This window comes from Lynx rufus, unplaced genomic scaffold (genome assembly GCF_022079265.1).
Source record: "Lynx rufus isolate CCGP_SWC_20201006 ecotype Redwood Valley unplaced genomic scaffold, mLynRuf1.p SCAF_6, whole genome shotgun sequence".
Taxonomy (NCBI): domain Eukaryota; kingdom Metazoa; phylum Chordata; class Mammalia; order Carnivora; family Felidae; genus Lynx; species Lynx rufus.
The window spans coordinates 44,761,184-44,785,645 of NW_025814878.1; the positions used below are offsets into that span (position 1 = coordinate 44,761,184).

Sequence of the window (24,462 nt, forward strand, 5' to 3'; positions counted from 1 at the left end):
TCCCTGGGTTCGAGCCCTGCCTCCGCCCCCCCTCCACCCCCGCCGCAAGCTCTGTGCTGACAGCTCAGAGCCTGGAGCCTGCTTAGGATTCTGTGTCTCCTTCTCTCTCTGCCCCTCCCCCACTCACAAGCTCCCTTGCTCTCTTGCTCTCTCTCTCTCTCTCTCTCTCAAAATTAAATAAATAAATAAATAAATAAATAAACATTGAGAAAGAAAAAATATTCTCTCTCCCTCTCTCCATCTGCCCATCTCTCCTACTCACACTCTCTAAAAGAAAAACTAAAGTAGAAGAAGCAGTAAAAGTCATAATGAAGGAGAACTATGACACAATAATCAAACAAAAGGGAGATGAAAGGTCAATGAATTCCGGTAGTTGAGGGAAAGTAAGAATAAACCCTCTCCCTGAGATACACACATTCTGAACAACCTCCCGTTCCTCAGGGTTCCTGCTCTTGATGCAAAGCCAATTGACCAGCCTTTTCTCTCTTTTTACCCAGTTTCTGTCTCCATTTCCATGAGTTAAATATCTATAGCGGGGGTCTGACATTTTTAAAAGTGTTTCACCATAAGCTCCTTTCCACTCTTAAACGTAACTGCAAATCCCCAAAAACTTCCTGTTTATACAAATTATACTTCTCCGTGTTTACAGTATTACCCATGAAAACTGCAAACATTTCTAAAGATTTATTTCACACAGTTAAAATAACAAAACTATTATATGGTAACATAAATAACATGGCTTTATAGACAATAAGTAGTTTCCAAAACAACCAAAAACATACAATTAAGGTGGAAGAGTGTCATTATTTTGCGTGTTTGAAAACCTCTATAATTCCTAATCAACAAATACGGCTGCTTTCTCACATCTGCTTCTGCTTGATCTGTCGCGATACGTTGTTTTGGTTGAACCCTGTAAAGAATATTTGGCTTCCCACAGATACTTAATTGGAAAAAGGAAGTCCACTGCTTCTCAACCAATTTCATAACTCCAAGCAGCTCCAAATCTTAGTTTCTTGGCAACCAAAGACCCCAACGATGAACCCAACGGTCTTTTTCGTGTGGCTTCTGTAGTCTCAGAACTAATTCATATGATGTAGCTAAATATGAAACGTTTTTCTTCTTTCTTGCCCAATCATAGAAAGGTTCTTTTCATTTTTTTCTTCTTAAACTATTTAACTGCAATAACAATGCCAAACCAGGTTTGTTTTTTTTTCCTATCATTAACATCTATCAGGCCCTCAGCAGACCATTTGTCACAAAAAGCATCACTGCTCACTGAGTTTATATTTTTCAGCCAGCTCTTATTGTGGCTGTGGCTGAGACTTTATCTGCTGGGAGAAATATATCTTCCCCAGAAATACTTTAATTCCCAGATTCCTCATAACTACTGTAATGCTGAATTTAGTAAGAAATGTCATTTTTCATGTTCAAGTGCTGAAAATACTTGCAGTCACTTGCGTGTAATATCTTAGCATCCTCGTGACAACAGATCAAAAATGCGTGTATTTTTTTAAGCTTTAGCGTCATTTTTAATGATCATTAGTGCTTCCGTGAGTTAAGACTAAATCACAAAATACGCTTGTTTCCATAGCTCCCTGATTAAAAAAGAAATCGACTTTCACACTTGCTAGTTAGATAAGATACAGCCATTGATGGGGGAGCCGGGCACAGTCAGCCCGATCAGGAGTCTAAGATCCCTGCAAGGAGATGATGTATTCGTTCCAAACACCGTTTGTATTTTTCAAAAGGCAGCAGCTACAGTGGGGCGGCTTTTCACAGAGAGCTTCCTTCCGCTGGCGCTGGGCTTTCTCTGGTTTGCAGCCTCCTCTTTTCGCCAAACCTCGTCCTCCCTGGCTCTTGGCTGCCTGGTCACATTAAAGTGGACCCGTCTGTCTAAATGGGAGAAGGTGGAGGGCACATCTCTGAATTAGTAATGTCGCCAGAATTTGCTAATAAAGTTCCCACACTCTCCTCTTCAAAGGGAGCCTATATTACGAACCTGGCAAACCCCATAAAGAAAATATTTGTGGCACTTCAGAGAACAGGTTTCCCCCACCATCCAAAAGTAGAAGGTTCCTATGAAAACTTCCCTAAGCTGAAATGGTGTAAAGCGAAGAAACAATCCCCATTGATTTAGATGGACATTTTTTTGAGTGTCCCCAGACTCAACATTTAATAACCTCTTAGGCATTTCGGATACCTTAGGATACATGTTGCCAATGGATGCAGAAAATAAAACAAGAAAAAGCACAGATGCGACCACACTGTTTCAGAGCTCTGGCAGCTGGACGCTGAGATGCTGGGTGTAATTCCTGGGTGAGGCGCTTGGTGGCGCCACTCCGCTGCCCCAGCGCGCGCTGCCTGTATAATGGTTCCTGTCAAACAAACGCTGAATGCTATCTTCGCTTCCACATTTTTTTTTTTTTTTTTTTTGGTCAAAGTGCAAATTCTCTTTGCATTGCTTTCAGTTAGCGAAGACAGGTACTAAGGTAGGTCTTTTATAAAAGCAAAATGGTGTAACATGAACCTTCCTAAAGCAGGGGGAGACCTGCGGGCAGAATGTCCCAGTTTCGCACTAATTTTCAGAAACAGACTACAAAAAGGGACCGTTGGACTCCATAGTTATATATTTGATATGTAACCTCTACTCTGATCCTATTAATGGGCCTCTTGTTTTTTGTTCCTTTGAAGGGTTTTCATTTATTTATTTATTTATTTGCCCAAAATTGGGAGGAAAAAAAGGGAATGTTCATGTGGTTTATTCACGACGTGTGTTCCTTTCTGTATAAGAACATGCAACAGAGGTCTTTATCTGCGGCAAATTACCTGTGAAAAGAACAAGCTCTAACTTGGGTCTCTATGTGTCAATGACCTTAGGCCACCCACCCTCAAAAAAAAAAAAAAAAAAAAGGAGTAGCGCTTAGTGACCCCAAATGGGCCCACCCTCCTCCCAGCTCGAAGGTTCCAGATGCTGAGCAAAGGCTGGAGGGAGACAGTGTGAATGTGAGTGAGCGGTGAGTGTGCCGGAGCGCACACACACATGTGACCCTGCCCCTCGAGCTGTTGCTCTCTCGGGGTTTCCAGAGCCAACTAGAAGCGTTTTCAGATTACCCGTATGTTTTCTCCTCCGGATTCGGGCTGTCAAAATATTTTTGTGGAGGTGAGGAAGTCGGAGTCAAAATAAATTTCCTCTCCACCTAATTAGCTGACGCTCGATGTATTATCAAATAGAGCCTGCAGATCTCTCACAACAAGTTGTGTTTCACCCCCCCCCCACCCCCGTCCTGGGAGTAGAGGTACATCAAGGCGAGCTGCCTGCAGTCCTGCCTGCAGCTGCTCAGCCTCACAGAGGTCAGAGACTACCAGTCCGGCCCAGGAAACAAGGCAGCCATCCAGGCTTGGTAACGCCCTCCTCCACCGGTTCATCTTCTTTGGTGGCTGTCCATCCGTCTTCGGAGACACGCCAAAGCCCCTACCATGGCTTCCTGGCCTCTGCCCCTCTCTCCAGCCTCATCCTCTCGAATGTCGACATACATCCTTCCTTCATTCCTTCCCTGTGCTCCTCCACAGTTCACAACAGTCGGTTCCCTCTAACTGGAACCAGCCCCATCTAGCCACCCTGACAACGCCTATTCACCCATCATTCAGACACAGCTGGGGGGTCAGTTCTAGAGGGGAGTGTGGTCGAGGCCAGTGCGGAAGCCCCTGTTATATCCTCCTGTACTACCCTCCTGCATCCTTCCTTATGCGTGACCCCAGTGCTGGTTCTCCGTTTATTCACGCGGTCGCTTGACTCATCTGCGGTTCCCTCACATTGAATAAATCACACCCTCTGAGCACTTGCTTTCTGGCAGGCATTTTTCTAAAGACTTCACCTGTTTTCCAGCGTGGAATTCTTGTAGCTCTACAGAAGGTACGTGCTGTCATCATCTTAAGCTCACAGACGATGACTTTAAGACTCTATCAAGCCAGGTGCCCTCACTGTGTTACGAAGCCTCCCTGGTGGCCTACCTCTAGTCATCTTTCACATGAGACCGAAATCAACATCTATCCTGCTCGGATCAGTATCTTGTGATGTCTCTATTTTATGCATACAATCCAATACAATTGAAGTCCGATTAAAATAGCCACTAACTTAATTCTTTTAGCTTCTGGAACTATAAATCTGTGCTGCCTTGATCATCATAGTAACTCATCAGATCTGATCTAGGGATTGAAAATTCTGGATCCTGTCGATATTTTCTGCCATTTGTTTGCATCTTAGTGATAGTTTATCACCTAACTAAAGAGAGAGGTGTGACACATATTTCTAAATGACCTTATTATTACTTGAATGCCTGGGCATTAACTTTTTAGGTTTTTGTCTGTCTGTCTGTCTGTCTGTCTGTTTGTTTGTTTTCTACAATTCTATTAGTGAATTCTTTAGCACGGTATCATTGCCAAACAAGAAATGGTAATGACTAATTAACAAAGTCAGCACAGTCCTGCGAACACAACATAGGACGAATTATGCAGTCCAGTCGTTCAATTCGTTATCATTTAAACACAGCACGGTGTCTTAGCAACATGCTGCCCATTGCCATGAGGTAGGTCCAAATAAACTAAGCAAGACAACTGTCCTGCTTCAGAAGAGCCAGCCACACTTTAAGCCTTGCACACAAACATCCATTGAGTATCTACTAGCTTCAGATACTCTGTTAAATACTAAGGGGATCCAAAACACAGGAGTGACCCAGCTGACAATTTATATGTTACAATATAAGGAAGGGAGGTAAGACAAATATATGAGAAGGTAAGTAAGGTCGAGAAGTAAACAAGGCACTCTGTGGTGTATAATGGGCTGTTAGTCACCCATATACTTTTTTAACCACGTCTACATATAGATGGCAGAGGACAACAGATTTGGTCTGTTTTTGGACATCCTCTTTTCAGAACCCTCATGCCATTTAATGTTTATTTCTTAAAATCGAAGACCTTTGAAGTTTTATTGTATTTTTTAACGTTTACTTATGTTTGAGAGACAGAACATGAGCATGGGAGGGGCAGAGAGAGGGGGAGACACAGAATCCGAAGCAGGCTCCAGGCCCTGAGCTGCCAGCACGGAGCCCGATGCGAGGCTTGAACCCACAAACCGTGAGACCATGACCTGAGCTGAAGTCCGACACTTAACCGACTGAGCCACTCAGGCACCCCAAAATCAAAGACCTTTGAAAGCAATGCCAACTCATCTATCCTATGTGAATCAAATGGAAGTGATTCGTGTAGCTTTACTTTTCTAACCAAGCCCTCCTCTCACCCTAAAAGAATTCCAATTATTTAGGACTCTCCACAGAAAAGTGTCTAACAAGTATTGTGGACTGATAGTTCATAGTGAATTTATTGATTGACTCATGTTGTCCTACCCCAAATAACGGACTGACTATTCTACCCCATGCGCCTACTATAGCAAGACATCTAAGTGTCTCTCTAAATGTGAGACATCTACAGTTCTGAAGCTCAGGAGAAGGATCTGGACTACAGACATGGGCGTGGAAGGGATTTGTGTGTACGCGGTACGTGTAAATGGTAGCTGGGGCATTGCCCATGACAGCCGTACGGTATGGGGAAGGAGGGCCTAGGGCAGAACTCTGAGAAACACCAGCATCTAGAGGAAGGGGAAGAGCAATTCCCAGAAGAGATTATTTCGGAGCCACTGAGGAAAGAGACCCCTGCAATCAGCAACATAATCCCATAATCCAAAGGCCTTCAGTGCACTGGGGCAACTCTGAGAATACCTAGCATTTCAGCCTCACTGGGCCCTGTGTGCCGGCAGAGGAAGTCAAGCCAGGAAAAGCCAAAGCTAGGTGTTCCGGGAGACTGTGGAGGTCTGAAATCTAAATGGACAAAGAGATCTGGAAAAATAAATATGATGTAGCATATTTGTCCAGGTGGGAAAGGCCAGGCAGGCCACACACGCTGCAAGACAGAGGTCGGAGCAAAGCCTCCAGTCCCAGGACACAAATCCAGACAGAAGGAAAGGTTAGGAAAGCATGAGCATGGGTGCATGTCTACTTAAATTATTAAATCTCAGTGTAATTAAGTGTTGCACACGATTTACATATAACATTTCTCCTGTCCTCTAGGAGCTCCTATTCTAGGGAAATGCCCTTTTTAAAAATATCTGTTACTGATGTCAACTAAGGTCTCCTTTGCTAGTGTTTAATAATGAGCAGCATATTAAAAAGAGTATCTTTGCTTATGAACGAAGTAATCACAGTTTCTAAATCTTCAACAAAACTCGATGCCTATCCCTTCTGTAATCAGAAATTTTACTTGCCTTAAGTACCTTTCGGGACTACTGAAAAATGAGCATTCTATTGGGGGGAATATGCAAAAATATATAAATGCTTTAAAAGTAACCAAAGAAAACACAGTCGACGCTGACTGCTCAAATTAGGCTCCTCATGATGCTGAAAAGTCAAACCACAAAGTCCTAGTGTACTCAGCACGTACTTAGGAAATGTCCAGAGGGCTTATCTATAGCTTGCCCAGAATGATCTTGTTTTAGGGATTAATAAAATATGAAGCATGGGAAGGTCAGCACATCGTATAACCGAAAGATTACACCATGCATTGAAGAAGAGTTTTGAGGTTCAGATTCTTTGCAGACTTAAAGAAGCTTAACATTCTTGGGGGTCAGAGCAGTTCAAAAGAACTGCAGTTTACTGATTCAGCAAAACCAAGTTTATGCAGAGACATCATTTCCTAGGAGGACAACCTCTTCCTCTGGCTGGGCTGGAAAAAAACAACATTCAGGTCCAGAGATTCAATCTCTTCCCAGTCATCTGCCCGGCTACGGAGGTCACAAGCTCAGGAATCTGTGTTGCACACTGCCATCTACCGCGTCTCTGTGGGAACTGCAGCCCCAGCCTTCATTATTCAAGATCCTAGCCTTGATGATGGCCAGCAGGAAACCAGTCAATGGGCATCACTTTCCTTGCGCTTGTGGGAAGTTTTATGAATATTAGCAATAAATGCAAATGAGATCTGCACCCTCACGCAGTTAGATTCATCAAGATTTGTAGCATGATGATTTTAGAAGCAGTGGAGTAAAATTAGCCAAGACATTGCCTCGCTGAGGGGAAATCAGTTTATAAAATTTATAATCACTTTTCTCAGCATCACAGAGAACTTAACAACAAGAATTCTGGTGTTTTTTATAATAAATCCCAAAGCATCAACCCTTATTAAGAGGACCGAATGATGTCTACGTAAAAGAAAATATTCACGCAGGTCTTGAGTTTCTTGCTCTTCCGATGTTTCCAGGCATCAATTTTTCGAAGATCAACAAGCCTATATTTGCTCCATCCTCTCTAATTTTTCCTCTTGGTATCTAACTTCTGCTCATTTCTCTGCAAGTGAGGCCAAAAGAAAGGAAATAATGCGTAACACCGATCTGTCACTAACGGGCTTGTTACTGGAGCTTGTTAGCGATTCCGATAGGTCAGTGGGGAAAGAGATTGCGAAATTCAAATAGGATTTCATTATGGATATAGTTCGCCAGACCACGGATATTACTACACATGAATACTGGTGGGCTTCATTTTAATAGGATTTACTAAGTAATTATAGTCTGTACTTAGTACGTGATGGACGCACGACTAGTGACCTGATAACTAGTGACCCGCGGTAGGACCAGCTTTGCAAGGATTTGGCAAACGGCTGAAGGCACTGTGCATTGGCAGAGAGCTTGAAATGCCACCATTCCAAATACATTTTTTCCTGCTATAACAAGCATGGGCTTGTAAAAATTACCCTGGGGAGAATAACGTTTTAGGATGATCCTTGGAGTAGGTGAGAATTCGGCCCCGGGAAAGGAGCATCTGAAAAGAAGTAGGAATCACAGCAGCTAAATCGGGAGGAGAGCAAAGGCATTGGAAAGAGGGGACTCCTGCTATGATGATGCTCACCCTCTTGTTCCTTAGCCCAAAAGACTGAGAGGGCTCCACTATGATTTTTTAAATTAATTATATCAAAGAAATGGCTTGTTTTGCTCTGTGCCGGGTTTTGGCAGCCAGTTTTAATTAGAGAACTTTTACAAGAAAGACCTGCTTTCGGGGCTTCCTATCTCTACAGATCTTCCAGAAACGGCCAGACCTCCCTTCGCAAGGAGAGCTGAGAGTCGCAAAGGCGCTGCTGTCGCGTCAGTAAGGGAAAATACAGCAAAAATTTTGCACTTCAGCTCTTCGGGCCATCCGTTCCCCCTCCGGACTAATCCAACAGTGCGGGACAAACCCGCTTCTGGAGACGTAGGGGAGGCTTCGGACCTCTAACTTCGACCACCTACTGCTCTCCCTACTCAAGAGACTAAACAGTCACCGATTTTTCTCTCCCCCACAGAGAGACGGGTTAGTAGAAGAGGGAAGTTTTTCATCCTTTCTCATGCTCCAAATATGTATTTATCCCATTTTTCTGAATAGTTTCTAGGAGGAGCAAGGCCAAGCAAAATGTCATTTGGGCCCCTAATTTTAAACATCTGCCGGTATCATGCTCGTGCAAGTTCAGCCGAAACCCTCCCTTCTGCACCTGCTTGCCCCAAGCCCTCATCGCTAAAGGCCAGCCACATCTCCCCACCACGTCGGCCCTTATCCCAGGCTAAGCTACCACTTGCTCTGGCCCCAACTACCACAACAGCCTAACTGCTTGCCCTGTATCTACCCTAGCCCCCTTCCAGTCTTTCTGTTACTCAGACCCACCACTGCCTGCCCCTTGGTTACAACTCTTCAGTGGATCCCCATTGTCCCTAAGATAAAGACCAAAATCCTTACACAGGCCTACAAGGCCAGGTACTGGCCAGCGTCTGGGAACTATCTACCTCTGCGGTCTTAACTCCCACCACCCTTTCCCTTTCCCCCCCATATACAGGGTCCTTCATCCAATTCTAGGATGGGCTAAGCCCCTCCCCCTAGCCCCTGAGCAAGTACTGACGAAATATTTTTTCTGCCTGAGGGACTCCTCCTTCCCTTCATCCCTAGTTTATTTCTCTTGTCTTTTAAACATAACTTCTGTAAAGCTTTCCCAGAACCCAGGCCTAAGTCCCATTCCTTGGATAAACTATCTCATAGAATCTTCCCCCCTACCCCTTTGGAGTACTTAATATGGAATTATTATTAATACTGTTTTTATTATTGCCAAATAATCAAAATATTTGATGTGATTGCTTCTAATCTGTCTGTCCTAGTAGACCATAAGTTCCATGAGGTCAAGAGCAGTTTCTACTCACCTTTATATCCTGAGCACCTAGCCAGGGTCAGCTTTAGAGATGCCCGATCTATGCAATTGTATGGAAGACTGAGAAGGGCTTTACGCCTGACTTAATGTTCTGCTGTTGTTACCTTAAAATTCTTCATCTTTGAACACTTTTTTTTATTTTGAACTAAGACCTGCAAATTATGTAGCCTATCCTGTAGCTGGTGTAACAGTTGACATACAGAAGGTAATAAATACATCTCCAATGAATAATTATACAGTGAATAATTAATACACGAATGACCCTACATCCAACAAAAGATACAGCCTCGAGAATTTCACGTGCAGTAGGATCTCCAAAATATATACGTCTCTTAGTAACTTCTATCGGAAATTCTTGTAACATGCCTAAAACATTTTACTAACAGAGGAAAGCTAAAACTTCCAGTGTTACTGAGATTAAAACAAAACAAAAAAGCAAACAAAACTTAAGTTCACTCAGGGACATAGATCTGATCTTGCGATTTGCATTAAGACAAGACTTGTTGAGGAAGAATGGAAAGAATGGGAAGAATGGAAAGACTTGTTGAGGAAGAATGGTGGCCCATTCTCATACTGAAGACCATCCTGAAGCTGGAAATGCTGAAGTCAGACCTGGTTTAATGTGGAAGCTACACTACCATCTTTCAAGCTTGGTATACCACTCAATGCTATAATTAGGTCAACGTCAGACATTCATTTTATTAACGAATTTCTTAAGTTCATGTAGATATTTTACTCATGGAGAGCGATAGATCTGGGTTTGATTTCTAGGTGTGTCTCCCTAAAGCCAGTTATTGAACCTTTCTGAGACTCAGTTTGTTTATCTGTAAGCTAGGGGAAATAGAGCTTCATGCACAGTTCTGCGGAGAATTATAGATAATGTGTGTAAAGCACCTTTAATTGCCACTCAAACCATTTAAATGCCTACCAAGAAGAGGCAGAAGTCACTAGTGGCACTTATAGATTCGTTGCCATTTCCTTAATGTCTTCTCAAGTAAGAAAAAGTGTATTTTTCTTGCTTTCTTTACCACTCATTCATTGTTTTGAGTACCAAGATTTACAAGCCATTTAATAGCTTTGACTTCTTGATACTTAACTGAAGCCATCTCTATATTACACATTATTCTCTATAACAACATTACTTTAAACTCAAGTAGTTTGAAAGTGAGTTAATCTTTCCCTCTCCTGTCCAAGTAATCAGATGGACCTAAAGGTCTTTATATTCAAAAAACCATTTCAATGTTTCTTTTGTAGCACTGGAAACAGTATGTCCATTGAATCTAGACTTTATTTCTACTTCCTAATGGGTACTGAGCTACAATCTCCTTACAAATGACTAGAGATGAGTGAAGAACTCTGTGGTCCCGGAATTGAATTGTTGACCTAGGATAGGGTTTGTCCTATGGGGAATTGGTAAGAAAATTATAAAACTGGACCAGACACCGAACAAGTGCAGAGTAGAGGTATAGAAGTTAATTTCTAAAATCGTGATTGTAGAGTTGAAGACTTGTTGTAGTATTCAATTTGTTACAAATGAAGAAAAGTAGTAGTAAAAAATAGAGAGAGAGAGAGAGGAAACAATTGAATTCCTTTTCCTTGTCCTTACCATAGGGATTTTATCCCTGGGTTCACAGAGCAATATCAGAAACATATTGAAATTGAAAGCCTCCAAACCCTGAAGCTTGTATCGATCTGATCGTGGAAGAATTTATAGGCATCCAGGTTTTCTTGGTGATCATCACTTATCCATCCATCCACTCACTTTATGCAACAATTTTCAAGGCCCTACTATATACCACAAAGCTTGATAGGTGCTGAAGTATTCAATGAAATGTCATGAAACTCACATTTTACGCTGGTAACCCAACTAACCACCATACAATGTGCACCACTCTTGGTGAAGGGTGGACAGCATTTGAATCAGGAGGAAGAAGCCTTTAATTATGCTGGAGTAATGAAAGAAACCAGGAGGAGATTTCGTTTATCATTCGCATATGCAACATATCATACTACAGCTAAGGTAAGAATAGTGTGTATGTGTATCTTCCATTCCCTGATGGTCATGTTCTCCTTTGAAGCCAGGAGGGCACATCGTACTCCTTCATCTTTCCCCTACCTTGTGCAACACGATGCCCAGCATAGCAATGACAAAGTTCCAATTGAAGTTAACTGAATTACAGAATGGATTTTGAGAAAAGAATATTGGTGCTTCAAGCACAAGTGGTGAAAGACTGAGCAATAAAGAGGTGAGTCTTTCAAAGATATTAAAGAGTTGGAGCAAAACTTTGAAATTGTCCACCTTGCCAATGAGTTGCTGAAAATCAGTCTTTATAGACCCATGTGCTGTCAGGTACTCAAAAACAATGAGTCAGAAAAAGAATAGAATGGTCAAATTTGGGACTGAGGGTCCTTTGTTTTTTAGAAAGTGAATTTTTATCGAACTACTTTTGATATTTTTTTAAAGTAAGAAGCCCCAAAGGCTTGCTTTAACAGCCGTGTTGAAAAACTCCCACATGTGAACATGCCCCGTACCCTGGGCTCTTTGACCTATTAAAACAAAGATTCTCCACGAGCTCACATCATCATGGAATTTTTCTTTCAAATTTATGAATCAGGCCCTTAGTGTGAATAGACAGTGAGGGAATATCTTCATGAATAGCCTCCTATTATCATGGTTCATGACTTTTTACAATGCAATTATTGTGGCACGTCATATCATAACATAATTGAGATTCTAGAAATGGAAATGAGAGGTAATTGAAGGGACAAGGTTACTCAAGAAAATGCAAATGCCATTTTATTTGCAAATTAAATTAAAAATATAATGAGATGGGTGTAGAAATTGAAAAATCAATTGAGAGAAACGAATTTGGGATCTTTCTAGAAGGGACATCTGTAAGAAAATTCTTCTGCTCTGACACACCTTTTCAGAGAGTAAAGCTCTTCCTGCTAGCTTGAATGGAGCTTGAATGGAAGCCGGAGTCAAGGCAGATCTTTAGAACACACAGGAATAGTGGAGGCTTGGCAGCCAAATGGTGAGCTTATGGATGTGCCTGGCCTTGAACAATAAGCAATAGGGAGTTTTTCCAACGTGAACTCCAAATCAATCAAGCTGTAAGTGAAATCAACTAAAATGCGAATAATCTTCCCACAAGAAGTCAAGAGTTGTACCTACTCTCATATGACTGGTGGTCTTATACAACCAGAGGCAAAGATGCTTACAGTCTTTAATCAGAAGTCCAATTTTTGAGTGCTGGAGTTTCTTTGCTTGTTTAACATTCTCTCTCTCTCTCTCTCTCCTCTCTCTCTCTCCTTTTCCCTCTCTCTCTCTCGCTCTCTCCTTCTTCTTTATCTCTGTCTTTACTGATTAAAAAAAATAATAAGTTGGAGCTATCAAGACATTTTGCCTCTAAATACTTGAGCATATGGGGCGCCTGGGTGGCGCAGTCGGTTAAGCGTCCGACTTCAGCCAGGTCACGATCTCGCGGTCCGTGAGTTCGAGCCCCGCGTCGGGCTCTGGGCTGATGGCTCGGAGCCTGGAGCCTGTTTCCGATTCTGTGTCTCCCTCTCTCTCTGCCCCTCCCCCGTTCATGCTCTGTCTCTCTCTGTCCCCAAAAAAATAAATAAACGTTGAAAAAAAAAAATTTAACTACTTGAGCATGTGATTCTTAAGAGTGAAGGAATTCTTTATAATCACAATATCATTATCACAAGAAAAAAAACCAAGGTGCAGGAGTCTATATTCCATTTGCTTGTCATATCTCTTAAATCTCCTTTATTCCAGAACAGCCCACTGGCACCACTTTTTTTTTTTTTTTAATTTTTTCAGGACATTGACATTTTGTTAAGTCCATGCCACTTGGTCCATCTGGATTTGTCTAACTGTGTCCTCAGAATTAGGTTCAGGGCAAACTGAGCCATTGTGTTTAAAAGCGGACCTCAACGGTATTTACCGTTCACTCTATCTTTGAACAATGGTCTTGAAAAGAACGAAAGTGGGGCGCCTGGGTGGCTTGGTCGGTTAAGCGTCCGACTTCGGCTCAGGTCATGATCTCACGGTCCGTGAGTTCGAGCCCCGCGTCGGGCTCTGTGCTGACAGCTCAGAGCCTGGAGCCTGTTTCGGATTCTGTGTCTTCCTCTCTCTCTGACCCTCCCCCATTCATGCTCTGTCTCTCTCTGTCTCAAAAATAAATAAACGTTAAAAAAAATTTAAAAAAAAAGAACGAAAGAATATGAGTTGACCTTTTAAAATATTTAAAGTACTAAAGATAAGAAGTAAAGAATTGTTGACCTGTTTTGGTGCCAGAGTCTTTAGATCAGGTTAGGGCAGTATATTCATGAGGTGTTTGTGAATCTTGAAATTTCTGAGCATGTTTATAAAGGATCCGTCCGGCCTTTGGAGATTTACTCAAAACCTCCCGGTTTTTCCTCCACTGAGAGATTTTTGAACTTGAGAATTTAGAAAGTGATTGTTCATTATCCAAACTCTTTGAAAAAAGAAGAAGGAGTGGGCGGCACTGTAAAGGAAGAATCTTAGTTACCGGGATAAGAGACAAAATTTATGACTTTCCCACTGATTCCTCAGCCAATTCTGCCCCTCCCCAGTCCCCACTTCTCCAGAGATTAAAACATGCTTGAATTGGAGAAGTCGTTTCCTTCCTTCTGTTCAGTGCCAGTTCTCAGAGGAAAACATCCATTTTGCTCTTTGATTCTTGTAGCCCAGAGACGGCAATGAAAGACCCACTGCTTCCTCGAGTATAAGGATTCCATCTGGGGGGCTGCTGGGCAGGAAGGAGAGTTGCAGGGTGTATGTGCATCAAGCGTGGGTGTGAGAATGATTTCCCCCCGGGGCCAGTTCGTTGGCCTGGAGCCCAGAGTGAACCATTCATCTACCTTAAATTGCACCGGGAAGCAGAGATGGCTGGGGGGGAGTCACTCCATGGCCCTGCCACTTTCTGCCAGCTTTCACTGGGTCTCCTCCATGTGGGATGTCCTAGAAACTGAGGCAGTTTTTGGTCTCCTCCAGGGGGAGTAAAAGATGCACCTTCCAGTGGTCAGTAAACTGTAAGTGAAATCAACAAAAATGTGAATACTCTTCGCACAAAAAGTCAGGAGTTGGACCTACTCTCATAATGACTGGTGGTCTTAGATCACCAGATGCAAGGATGCTTACAGTTTTGATCAGAAGTCCAATTTCTAAGTGCTGAGTGGATGTTAAAGACGAAAGTGCTGTTGATACAGACATAGAACCTGTTCAGACATCTGATGCTCAAAAACGGTAGGCCCAACTTGCTTCACTTTGATCTGAGAATGTTTACTTATAACATTCAGCTTCAGGTTGTAAGAAAAAGAAACACGAAATAAAGCACATAAATAAACCTGGCTGAGCTGTTTGCAACATGCAATCAATGTCTTTAGTTTCTAATTAGGGACAGTGAGTTGAAGTACGAGGGGTTGTTTTTCTTTTGTCTTGTGGTGGTGGTTTTCGTTGTTGTTGTCGTTGTTGCTGTTGCTGCTGCTGTTGTTGTTGTTTGAAACAAGGAGAAAATTTTGGTCTGTTCACATGGAGGATTTGGCTGAGCCTAGGGTAGCCGATTGGCCTGGTTTGCCCGGGACCAGGGAATTTCTCAGCACAAGGGATTTTCACTGCCAAAACCAGGACTGCCCCGAGCAAATCAAGATAATAGGTCATCCTAGTAAGGCCAAAATGGGCATAGCCTCTAAAACATGGAACGCTTGGCCTCGTCCCATTGATGTGATGTTCCAAGATCAAAGAATCCAGAGAACCAAAATGCTTGCAATTTAGGGAATTTAAAAAATTCACTAAACAATGTCTTAACATTCTAAATGGTTAATGCACCTTCAGGAGAATCTGTAAACTTTGACCACAGATAGTGAAGTTGAGATTTAGGGAAAAAATGTGCATCAGAAATCTGAAATGTTGATATAGGTTTTTAATTTTCTAAAACAGTCAAATAAGAAATAGAAGAAATACCAGGTCAAAACTAACAGATTTTTCTGTTACTCATGTATCTCAATTTTTAGGAGCATTTTAGTGGTGGTGCTTTATGATGAGCTCCACACATAGGTTTGAAATCAACCATATTTGTATTTAAGAGCCAGTAAATCTCCGGAAATTATATTAATTTATTGGAAAGAAAGGTTGAATGTACCTATTTTTTCAAAGATTTAATAATGGCTTGCTTTTATTATGAAAACAAGTTAAACAAAATTTGTTTGTGATTCCAAACAAGGCTTTTGAGATTTTTTGCGGTTTTGAATCTTCTTTTTAGTAATAACAGCTTTGTTTAAAAGAAAAAAAAGCTTCAGATAATCACGCAAACTAGACGTCCAGTTATTTTATAACAGTCTTAGATGCTCAGAAATCCTGCTAAATGTTTCTTTATAAGTAAAAAATTTGAACCGGCGCTGTCACAACAAATTCGTGGTCCAAATAGTTCTTAGGATACTTACAGTTGGAAAAATCTAAAGCATGATGGAATCTGGATGAGCTGCTATTGCAGATTGGAAAGTATAATATTTTATTTGAAATGCTTCTTGATATGATTGTGTTAGCTCTTAGCAATTAAATTTTCCTTTTGAAATGAAAAATCCATACAAAGTACTTTACATGCATTTATCTGAGTCAATCCTCATAACAATGTGAAACGTTGTTAATTTCGTTCTAAAAGATGAGGAAACTGGGATACAGAGGGGTTAAGAATCTATGGAAGCACAAATAGTAAGAGACGATCTAATTCAGAAACTCTCACTCTTGTACCACCAAAGGCTACCTTCAGTGAACTTTTAAGTGATGAAAGATGGAGGGAAGCACAACCAGGCTGGAATGGAGAAGACCAGAAGGGCAGAGTGTTGGAGAAACCAAGGAAATACACAGAATGTTTTTAAAGAGAGGGAGTGGTCAACTGAGCCAAGTGCCACACACAGACCCAGGAGGACCAAAAAAGGTCAGTTGTATCTTGGCCATGAGGGGCTTTTGGTGACCATAGTGAGAGAAGTTAAGGAATGGTGGGGACAAAAGCCAGATACCTGTATGAAGTAAGAAAGCAAAGTTAGGGGTTAAGCCCACTCCCTTGACCATCTGAATTCTCAAAGAAGAGAGAGCCTTGATGGTAGCTGAAAAGGGAATGACCAGTTTATTTTTCTAGGAGCCTTGGGGAGGGCAAGGCTGGAGAGGCAGGAGAGTGGGACAATGACCTAGGAATGAGATGCCATAGAGTTCCGAGGGGCCTGGGGGCAGTTGACGTAGGTCCGTGTCCTAGTGGACTTGGACTTGAGAAAGGAGTGAGGCATTCTCTGAGACCAGAAGACAGATCTTGGGAACATGCGTGGGTGTCGACAGAAGGAAGCATTAGGTACTCAACTGGTGGCTGATGATGGGCTTACCTGAGACCTAAATGTCCACGGTGTCTGGGCAGCAAGGTCATCTGCTGAGACAGAAGAAGAGGGCACTAAAGGGGGTCAGAAGGACTTCGGTGAGTGTAGGGAATCTTTGAGGGACCTGGACACTCTGAACAAGTATAAGCACTGACAAGAATTTCTGAGGACCCAGCCGAGACTGGAGACCAAGTGTCTGCAGGGTCCCTGATCTGCAGGTGGTGTGGCTTTTCATCCAGAGTGTTTACGCTCCTGAGCATGGGAACAGAGAAGGCAGATACACTCCGGATTCAGCTTCGTGCAGAAGCAGTGAGAGGATGCAGTAATCAAGAAGTAAGATGACTGCCAAAAAGCTATTAAGATTCTTAATTATGCCATTCAGGCCAGATACAAAATGAGGTCCCTGCACCAGTGGTTGGAGGTCCCTTCTCCCTGTTTCATATTTTCCAATGTCCCCATTCAAGACCTAGTCAGCCAAAAGTTAAATCATATGCCCAGGATATTTCCTAGAGAGTTCAAGTATTTCACACTTTGGGAGCTTGACCTACAAACACTGCTCCTGGTGTGTAAGGAAATGAACTTTTAAATCAGAACCTTACAGAAAAACATCAGAAACCAAGAAATGTGCACTAACCCCTGCACACCCTGCAGAGAAAATGGACGGCGATGACTCTAAATTCAAAACAATATTTGTAGCGTGGTCTCCAGAAGAATTTCTCCCCCTGACCGTCACCGCTAAGAATGGATCCAATTTTGACAATCGCTCTAACATAACAAGCCCTCCCTTGGTTCACATCAGTGGCAGAAATGTCACATGCCTTTGCCTGAAAAAAAAAAAAAAAAGATGGGGCGCCTGTGTGGCTCAGTCGGCTAAGTGTCCGACTTCTGTGCTGACAGCTCAGAGCCTGGAGCCTGCTTCACATGCTGTGTCTCCCTCTCTCTCTCTGCCCCTCCCCTTCTCTCTCTCTCTCTCTCTCAAGTAAATAAACATTAAAAATTTTTTTAAAAACTTAAAAGTAAGCATGTTAAAGCATTTTAGAGACATTGTTCAGGAAGTATTTGCAGGCACTGACAAATTAGATTAAGATTATAATTTGCAGGTTTGATATAACTAAAAGCAGGGATTTCTAGAGGCAGTGCATCATGGACTAAAACCCTTGCTCCAAAACTATCTGAGCAACTAAATTACTAAATTAACCTCTCTCTCTTTCTGTTTTCTTTTCTGCCAAGTAGGTAAACTAATACTATTTTACGGGATTTCTATAGAAATCACATGCCAAGTACCTAACAGAATAGGAAATGCAGGGAGTATTTAAAAGAATAGCTATTGTTATTGCTCCGAAAAAGGCTTTGCTTGAATTCTCTGTGGTCACAGAGAAAACAAACAGTGATTACTCCCCACATCAAAAGGCTTCATGGGGCTCAAGTTGGCTTCCTTTGAATCAGCAGGGAAAGCTTCATCTGTGAGCACACATTCTTTACATTTGAGCCTCAAGGACATATCTCCAAATGCTAAAGTTTAAATTAAAGATGTTTGATTTGCATCTGAACCACCAGATGGTGGCGGGGGGGGGGGGGGGGGGGGGCTTTTTGAATTTGCCTTTGTCCCCGCTTTGAGTCTTGGGTCTCCGGGATCTGGAATGTGAGGTGCCTCCAGACCGCCCCTGCCCCCATTAGTGCTTACGGCTTGCCTCTTTCATAGCACCTGGCACCCTCATTGATTTTGGTCTGTCTTCCCCAATACATCATGAATGACTTGAGGGCAAAAAATTCATCTCACTCTTATTGGTATTCCCAGTGCTTAGGCAGATAACAAATATTTGTTGAGTGACCAGGTCCTGCCCCAGCCGTGCCTCATGTTTCCACTCTTTGGAACACTTAGCTTAAATTCTTGATTAGCTAATGGACACTTCAGCTAATGGAACCGAGGTATCTTCACTTACAACAGAGAATGAGGCAGACGGACGGTTGCACTTTGCTTCTCTTCCATCCAAACATGTCCTGATTTCCAGTTTGTTCCTGGAGCTTCCCTGCTCAGAGAGAAGCAGCTTTGTATAAGAAAGGAATGATCAAAGAATTAGGCTGCTTAGCATATATCCCAGGAAAATTTAGGCATTTATAATGGAATAAAATAAACTTTAATGGAAACTCAAATTCCTCATTATGCCAAAAGGTAAATAAGTTACTACAACAGTAGGTATGATCAGACTCAGATGTGTTAGCGGAAAATGATACAATTTCCCTACCATCCATGAGTATGTACAGTGAGGAAAGAATCAGCCTATCAGGGTCTGCTCTGCAGATCCGGGAAGGAGACACTGGCCTTATCTGTAAATAGCTGGCCAGGTAATACAGGATGAAAGATAAAGGTTTACTCTTTCTGGAGGAGGGAAACTAAAGAGAAAGGAATCCTCACACATCATCCTGCAGTCTGAGGTGTGAAAATGAGGAGAGAGGCAGGGGTCAACGCCTGTGAACTGAGTTCCTTTACAAATTGCCCTTTTGCTGCCAGACGCGTGTGCCTTTAGGATTTAACCCTTTTCAGTGGTCTTCTGTGGGCCAAGTTTCACACTTTCCAGGTGGTGGTGGATTGGAGTTGGCACAGCAGACAATGGCCCCGGGGCGTGTGACGCAGCTGGGTGAGCCCAAGTAAATGCAGTGACCCAAAGTGCCGGTGGCTTCTCCTGAGGCCCCAGCACACTGCCTCATAGCAACCTGCCCAGATAGTTTCCTCCTAATTCACTCAATTCTAGCACAATCCCAATTTTGTATTTACCCTCCATTAGCTATTCTTTCAATATTATTTTTGGCCGTATAGGTCATGGACATTTCCCAGGGGATGCTCCTGAAGGCCTTCCAGAATCTCCAAGATTCTGGAATACAATAAGTAATTATTTCCCCTCTCTTTCTCTGATGAGAAGCTAAGTAGATGCTTGCACACTAACTTTAAATGCCCTCGATGGGGGCCAGTTAGGCTCACTCACTCACTAAGAAATTGCTCCTACAATCCCACCTTTGTCAAAGCCTGTGAAGTTCAAATTGACTACAAATTTCTACTTTCCGTGGTCTGAAAAGCTAACTCGTGAATAACAAAACCCTCCATGTTCAGCCTGAGAATATCACTTCCTGAGCAATATTCACCCAAATTGGCATGGCTGTCTCCGTGGCCCATGTGTCAGGTAAATGTCACTATTTCTGCTCACCTTGTTTTCGGCATTCATTTATTGATTCATCATTCAGTAAACCACTTGCTGAGCCCTGACTATGTGTCAAGCCCACGGAATACAAAATTAAATAAAACGGAACTTCTTATCCTTGCAGACCATGCAATGTACTGAGAGAAGATAAATAAAAGTGTATTATAATCTACTGAACAAATTGCTGTGGGCCAGAGCTGTTTTTTGTGTTTTGTGGGAGGATGACTTGATTTCAATTAGAAGCCTACAAACAAAAGAGTTTCTAAGAGCAAAATGCTGAACATAAAATAGATCGATTCCCCAGGAACCATGGTAAATTATTTTAGAGAAATGGAAAACCGGGAAGGGCTCACCTTGATGCCATTTTCTCCTGATTGAACCAATTCTGTGCGATGATAATCGATGTGGACTAACAGGTGAGAAGCTGACCTGGAACAGGTGTTCCTGGGACTTCTTGTAGTAAAGCTAAGCTGGTGGCATTCCTTTGTGAACTACCGTAGCTGAGAAAACCTTCCAATATGAGAGTTCACAAGAAATGGATAGCGTACTTTGTCTCTAGCTTAGAGCCAAAAGCTGAGAATGCCAGTCTATTATGGCTGTGATAAAGGACAAATATAAAAATAGAACAAATGGTAATATAGACTTATACAGTGCGGTACTTTTATAATAACAGCTTTATTCAGCTATAGCTCACATACCTAGGACACATTTCGCCCATTTGAAATTTACAATAGTTGTTAGTATAGTCACAAAGTTGTACAACTATTACACAAATCAGTTTTAGAATATTTTCATCACCCTAACGAGGAAAACCCATATCCACGAGTTGTCACTTTTCATTTGCCCCCAACCCCTCAACCATAGGCAAACACCAACCTACTTCCTGTACCTACAGATTTGTCTACTCTGGGCATTTTATCTAAGTTGAATCATACAATATGTGATTCGCTGTGACTGGCTTCTTCCACTTAGCATGCTTTCAAAGTCCGTCCAAGTAATAGCACATACCAATACTTCATTTGTTTTGATTGCCAAGTAATATTCTATTCTATGAGTATACCACATTTTATTTATCTATTCATCTGCTGCTAGATATTTGAGCTGTTTCCACCTTTGGATATTAAGAATAATGCCCATGAACATTCATGTACAGGTTTGTTTGTTTGTTTTTTTTGTGGACATGTACTTTTATTTCTTTGGGGTATATAACCAGAAATAAAATTGCTGAATCATGTGGCCACTATGTTAAACTAAAAGAAACTTCCAGGACGTTCTACCAAGAATCTGTACCATTTTACATTCCCACCAGCAATGTGTGAGGATCCCTATTTCTCCACATCCTCAACAACACTTATTCTCATCTGGCTTTTTTATTATAGCTATTTTATTCATAGGTGTAATGTGGTATCTCCTTGTGGGTTTGATGACTAATGATGTTAAGCGTCTTTTCATGTAGTTATTGGCCATTTGTAGGTATTCTTTAACGAAATGTCTATTCAGATCACTTGTCCATTTTTAAAGTGAGTTATTTATCTTTGTGTACGATACTTTTATTTTTTAAAGCTTATTTATTTATTGAGAGACAGAGTGTAGGGGAGGGGCAGAGAGAGAGAGAAAGAGAGGAGGATTCCAAGCAGGCTCCACACTGCCAGGACAGAGACCAATGCGGGTCTTGAAATCACGAACCGCGAGATCATGACCTGAGCCGAAAGAGTTAGATGCTTAGCCAACTGAGCCACCCAGGCACCCCTGTGTACAGTAGTTTTAAAGTTTACAAAAATGCTTTTATGTTTATTATTTTACATCTTGTACAACAATGCTATGGGTATTATTATTATTATTATACAAGATAAGAGAACTGAGGCTCAGAGATGTCAACTGACTTGCCAAGGTCACGTAGCTATCAAGTAGCAAAGCCAAAACTTGAACCCAGCAGAGGCATATCCCCTGCCATAACTGTGAGCTCTGAAAAAGGAAGAAAATTTTCCTTGTATTCTATCTGGTACTGATTAGGCAGCCCACCATGTCCAAACATCATTAAATCAAATAGTACTAGAATCTCTACACTAAAGATAACTCCCAAGGGAGAGTCAAGCCAGAGCATTCAAAATAAATTGCATGGATGGCCAGACAGGAATCTTCCTTAATAAGACTTCTGTCCAAGCCTGCCATAAATACCCCTGAGAACTCAGAAGATAAAAATAAATTTCATAACAGTGATCTTGCTGTGACCATAACCGGCCTAAAATCACACTGCTTTCTGAGGTCCTGCAGATGCTCAATTTTATTCTTCTTTTCAGAATGGGAGTTCTTCAACTTTTTCATGATTGATAAGAGCTTATAGATGTTTCCAAATGCAGTAGGTAAATCATTTTATAGAGTTAGTGGAAACCATCAGAAAAGACCCCCACAATCTACAGAATTCCAAAGCACCTTAAACAGAACACCAATCAATTACCGCTGAGGATACATGATAAGCTTTGCGTTAATTTTAAGCTAAACATAGTATGAAAGTTACAGAATTGAAAAGAAACAGCAAAAAAATGAGGTTAGGTAGAAAAACGTGGACTCTGGAGCCAGACAAACTTGAGCTCACCTGAGAGGAGGCGTCTCAGTAGCTTAAACTTTTAAGTGATTTATTTTATCTGAGACATGGATTCTACATTGAATTTACATTTCTTCTGTGAAATGTAAATAAATAGATAGATAGATAGATAGATAATTTTTAAAAAGGCAAAAACAAAAAAAAAAACAAAAACACCCTATTCTATCTAGCATTATCATAATATTAAATGAATTGTGTATATAAAATGTCTGGCACATTACACTCGATAATGGTGCCTAATTTATGAGAACAGAAGAGAATATTTGTAGGATCTTTGCAATGTCAGTTCCATTTGAAATTAGTAGCTCTAAAAAAAGGAATACTTTTCCAGACCCATGTCCCAAAGGGCATTTTTTAATATAGTAGGGGGAAAAAAAGAATGTTCAAGGCAATAAGAATGCTCTTGCAACATGGCCTAAGACTTTATATTTGACAGCTAATGTATCATTGGGAAGATCTGTAACCTTGAACCAAGGATACAAACCTACAGTGTAGACACAAAGCAGTGTTTAGATGGAAATGAAATTTCCTTTTTTGTTTTTTGCCTTCTTAAACAACCCATCACTCATTCTGTCAACAAGACCGGGCACAATTTTATCAGTCACTCTCAGATTTTATTCTTTATTGGAGGAGAGATGGCAGATACACTTTATTAAAGGCATAAGTTGATATAGACATACCTTTGGAAGCTAATGCTATTTTCAAGATTGGTGTTAGGACGCACATGCCCCATTGCATTCTGGGAAAAAAGGAAAACTTGTGCCCAGCTGATTCTCTCAGGCAAGTACAATGCAGACGAGGTCCACCATTCTGGGTCCAACATGAAGGACTCTGGGCAGGTTAATCAGAATTTTTTACAGAACCTGTTCAAAAGAAGTTTAATATACTTTGCAACATTTCAAAGAGGAAAAAAAATGGGACCTAAAACTAGCCATTGACGTTATTAGTGAAGTTGAGCATTATACATGTGATATTTATATTTTCTCTTCTGTGATTTGTATGTTTGTAACATTTGCCCATTTTCCTATTACAGTGTTTATCTTTTCCCATGTTATTTAAGGTTTTAATCTGAGGATATTAATAGGGTTGTCAAAGACAAAGCAAATATTTTCCAAGTTTTTTGTTTGCCTTTTCATTTGTTTTTTTAAATTATTGATGTAGACATGTCTTCCACTCTAATGCAGTCAAATCTGCCTTCTCCTTCATGATCTCTTGTATTGGAACATCTCCGTTTCTTCGTACCTTATTTTACAACTATACTTAATGGCATCTAATGTGACAGAAAGGCCTAGGAGGTAAGGATGAAGAGCAGCTATTCCATTAAATAATTAGGACGTCCTTGGTCACTTTTCGAAAGAAATTTCTGTATACTTGTGAGTTTTGACCCAAGATTGCTGGAGTATAAACAGTAAATGCAGACTAATATTACAAGAGCCTTGATGTGAATGTGAATAGACACTATCAACATCTATGGATGAGAAAAATGAAGACCTGAGTTGAAGATACTGACCTTGGTCTTTTACTCTGGCAGATCTGATGCGCCTTCAGAGAGACGGTGTCTGTTCCTCATGATGGCTGTGACCCTTTTTGGTGGTTAACTCTATCCTCAGAAGGAAATTCCATGACCCTATAATAGGTGGTATTTCAGGGGGAAAAAGAGAGGTTATGCATCATGATAATTGTGGTAATACTTGAGTTTGAAAGCTTTGAAGCCTTTGCCCACTTTATTTCATTTTAGCTTCAAGTGTCAAAAAGGGATAGGTAGAGAAGCATCATTATTTCCATTTTACAGAAGAAGGAAATGAATTGCCCAGAGTTTAAGCCATTGATAAAGCCCAGCATGGTACCGCTCTGTGAAATACCTGACTATATTCTTATCCTCATATGCACAGATATAGTCTTGTGAGTAAGACAAGATATAAAAGGAACAATTAAGAGCACCCAAGAGAATACACACTAGCATCAGATTAAATGCCACAAAATACTCTAATG

The 24,462-nt window shown here is 41.4% G+C and overlaps 1 long non-coding RNA gene across 2 annotated transcripts in view; it reads right to left on the minus strand.

The window, feature by feature from the left end:
• Positions 1–701: 701 nt before the first annotated feature.
• LOC124529048 (uncharacterized) overlaps positions 702–24,462 on the minus strand; it is a 76,598-nt gene continuing 52,837 nt past the window's right edge. The window contains exons 2-7 of one of the 2 annotated variants that reach the window (XR_006966281.1): positions 23,981–24,097; positions 23,151–23,333; positions 20,219–20,461; positions 18,612–18,698; positions 16,678–16,742; positions 13,910–14,332 (exon numbers count right to left, since the gene is read on the minus strand). This is a non-coding gene — a long non-coding RNA (uncharacterized LOC124529048). Of the gene's footprint in view, positions 1,894–13,909; positions 14,333–16,677; positions 16,743–18,611; positions 18,699–20,218; positions 20,462–23,150; positions 23,334–23,980; positions 24,098–24,462 lie in introns of those variants that run through there. The other variant, XR_006966280.1, reaches the window with a different exon arrangement.